Source organism: Diospyros lotus, chromosome 1 (genome assembly GCF_014633365.1).
Source record: "Diospyros lotus cultivar Yz01 chromosome 1, ASM1463336v1, whole genome shotgun sequence".
Lineage (NCBI taxonomy): Eukaryota > Viridiplantae > Streptophyta > Magnoliopsida > Ericales > Ebenaceae > Diospyros > Diospyros lotus.
The window spans coordinates 27,919,810-27,923,072 of record NC_068338.1 but is presented as its reverse complement, the minus strand read 5'-3'; positions in this window follow the sequence as shown (position 1 = coordinate 27,923,072).

Genomic DNA, 3,263 nt, shown 5'->3' with positions numbered 1-3,263 from the left:
AAAGGGAGGGGCAAGACACGAAGAACCAACTGGACTTGTAATCGCCCACGTTGGACTTCCCCTTTGCTTTATCCTGAGGAAGGGCGGCCTTGTACTGAGAAGGACGAGCCGCCAGGTAATACAGCCCGTCCTTGGCATTTTTGAAAGAAAATAAAAATCTTATCAGTTTTGGCGAAGGGAGAGGAAGTTTGTTTATAAGAAATAAAACGGCCAAAGAAGTAAGTTGGGCATACGAATTCGGTGTTAGTTGGAAGGGGGCGAGCTTGACGTCGTTCAAGAGGGCGATAAGGTACGGGGCTATTGGGAACCTAAAGCCAGACTCGAGGTGTTGGGGGCTAATAGCTATGAAATTGGCTGGCGGGTAGGCTGCATGGGAGCTCGATGTAGGGATGTATACTCGGTAGGTCCTGGGGAGACGAAACTCCTGAGCACAAGTCATCACCTCGTGAAGCTTGGCCTTGGACGAGAATCTCTTGAAGACCGCAAGATCAGCACTCCCACCAGCGATCTGATCTTGAACCTTCAGCTCGGTTTCCCGAGAGGTCGGGACGGCGACCTCCCTGCACCCCGAGCTCGCACCCCCAAGATTTTGGCCCTCCATAATGAGACAATCTTCGGAGCTCGAAGTGTCGTTTTCTCCTACGATATAATTGCAGCGCTTTTGACTTGAATTTCCACGGTGTTGGTCGGACATCTACAAAGGAAAAGAGAGAACAGTCAGGTCGCAAGTCGCGAACCAGACCTCAAGAAACTAGAAGAAAAACCCTAAAACGTCCCCTAGGTCTTCCAGGCCGAGCGCTTCGCAAAAGGGGTGCCGCCTAGGGCGGAGGGGCTGCAGCCGCAAGCCCGGTGTTCCATGAAAAGCTAATCCTAAGGTCATTGGACCCAAAGGCCCAGCAAACGACAAACCGAATCGTGCCGTTTCTCCAAAAATGAGAACGACATCGATCGACGAAGCCAGAGAAACCACCGACGGCTAACCAACGGTGGACGGCCTCACAAGAAGAAGAAGAAAGTCACGACAAACTTACCTAAAAGCTGCGCTTGACGACTGAATGGGGACTCGTACCAAGCACCGGACGAGAACGGCAGACGTCTGAAAGCACGGCGATAACGGAGGCCTCGAGAAAGAAAAAAGAAAGCAGGGAGGCAAAGGTTTGAGGGAGTTTCAAAATAGCGTGAAAGAAGAAGCGGGTGGACACTCCCCACTATTTATACTGACGGCCTGGTCCATCCCAACCGTCGGATCGAATGACGACTTATCACATGCTCCGCATCCAGCGGTCGCACAACATCTTGTGGGTCCCACGAGTGTAATCGTGCGCAGAAATGGGGAGGGGGCGCGCATTAAATGCGCTGCCGACAAAGCGTGCTGCGTGGAACGACGAGACTTAAGGTGATTGGACAGAAGTCGGAGGGATGGGAGAACAGCTGGCACGCGTCAGTTCCCAGCACGAAGATCGTGCCGCGAACTGGGGGGCTTATGTTATATGTATTTCCCGCATCACCCCGCATGGGCCAGACTCGGTCCGATAGACCGGCCCAATCACCCAAGGCCAAGAAGGCCCGGACGACCTCGTCAAGGAAGGTCCAGCCTCCACCAAAGATCCGGAACTCGTAAAGCGAGCATATGGTGAGCTCCCGGTAATCCCCCAACGAGCTCGGAGCAATCAACTAACGAGCTCCTGAAATATCCTCCAGATCGCTGGACCATCCAGGTCGCTCGCCTAAAACCTCCAGCTCGCATGAGCGGCAAAGCTGCTGAGAAGTCAGAGGTAGGGTCCGATCACTTTATCTATAACAGCCCATGCCCCTCGTAATGAGGATCCCACTCCCGGTCTTGCGAAGGCGGTAAGAACTATTTGTCCCCCATTATACAAACACTGTATTTTTATATATTATCTAGATTGTAAAAGCCCCTCAAGATAAATGGAAATAAAAGAGACCATGAGGGGCAAGGGAGGAGGACAAGAAAAATATAATCAGATACCGCCACTCTGGGAGAATAATCAGATGGCGGCCGTGGACTAGGCATCGTTCTGGCCGAACCACGTAAAAGATTCTGGTGTACACGCTTGGAACGTCGGGGGGAGGGGTTTTCTTCCTTCCTTCTCGGTATTTTTGGATTGACTCACCGCGGCCCAAAACGAATCACGGTCGGCCGAAATCAAACGTCGACAATATCAAAATTGAATAATTAATAGGCTAAGACAAGTAATATCAATCACATCAGCGGAAGCCAGATCGAAACCTCAGTGATATATAACCGACAATTCCTTTACAATAACCAAATCGATGTTTCACATGAAAATATCAAAATATTACATAACCTCTGAATATCGTAATCATAGACAAAACCTACGAAAACTAAACATAGCAGCTACATCTCGATGACATTCTTTCCCTTGGCGCCACTGCTTTCACCTGGAACGTTTGAATATTCCAGGAACATAGTCCAAATTAGATGCTGAATCATCTAAGTGAGAGTTCAAAAACATTTTCATGCAGATATGCAAAATCATATATAAAATCGATAAATCCTGACATGTACCAGCCTAAGAGAATCCCACATAACACTTAACCCTAACCGGGGAAAATGCAATCTCTCTAAAGGCGACACGACCACTTTGGTCGATTGGCAAAACAACCCTACTTAAGAGGGACAATCTCGACATATGAACCCGGGAATCACCCCCTTGTCATTGTTAGGCTTTACGCTCATACTCAAAAGCATTCCAAAACCCAACGCAACCCTAGCCCCAAGAGTGTCACATCAGCACTATCATCGGAATCGACGTCACCTCGGCATTAATGCTATTGCTCAAAGGAATCTGGGGTGGTGTCCACTCGCAGCCCCGCCACTTGAGCCAACAATCGGGGTGGTGTCCACTCTCTGCCCCGCCACTTGGGTCCCGTAGGGTGAAGTCCGTCTTAGCCCCGTCCCAAGTGGGTCACCTAGCATTAATCCTAGGTACGCATCCCGAGTGCTATCACTCTGGGCTACGTCACAGGTTACCAACCCATGTCCCACATGGACGACACAAAACAAGCCAATGCCGAAAAATCATAACATGCATAAAATCAACATCTCAATGTATGCAATTTACCGTACGAAATTCAATGCATGTGTAAATAATTGTTTGGACAACCATAATAAACCAAGCCATAGGGATGAACATTCACAGTAAACCATTCACATGTCACTTAAAGTCTTTTCGGGTAGAACCACTCACAAGTCAAAACAAAGTTGGGGGCGAACACTC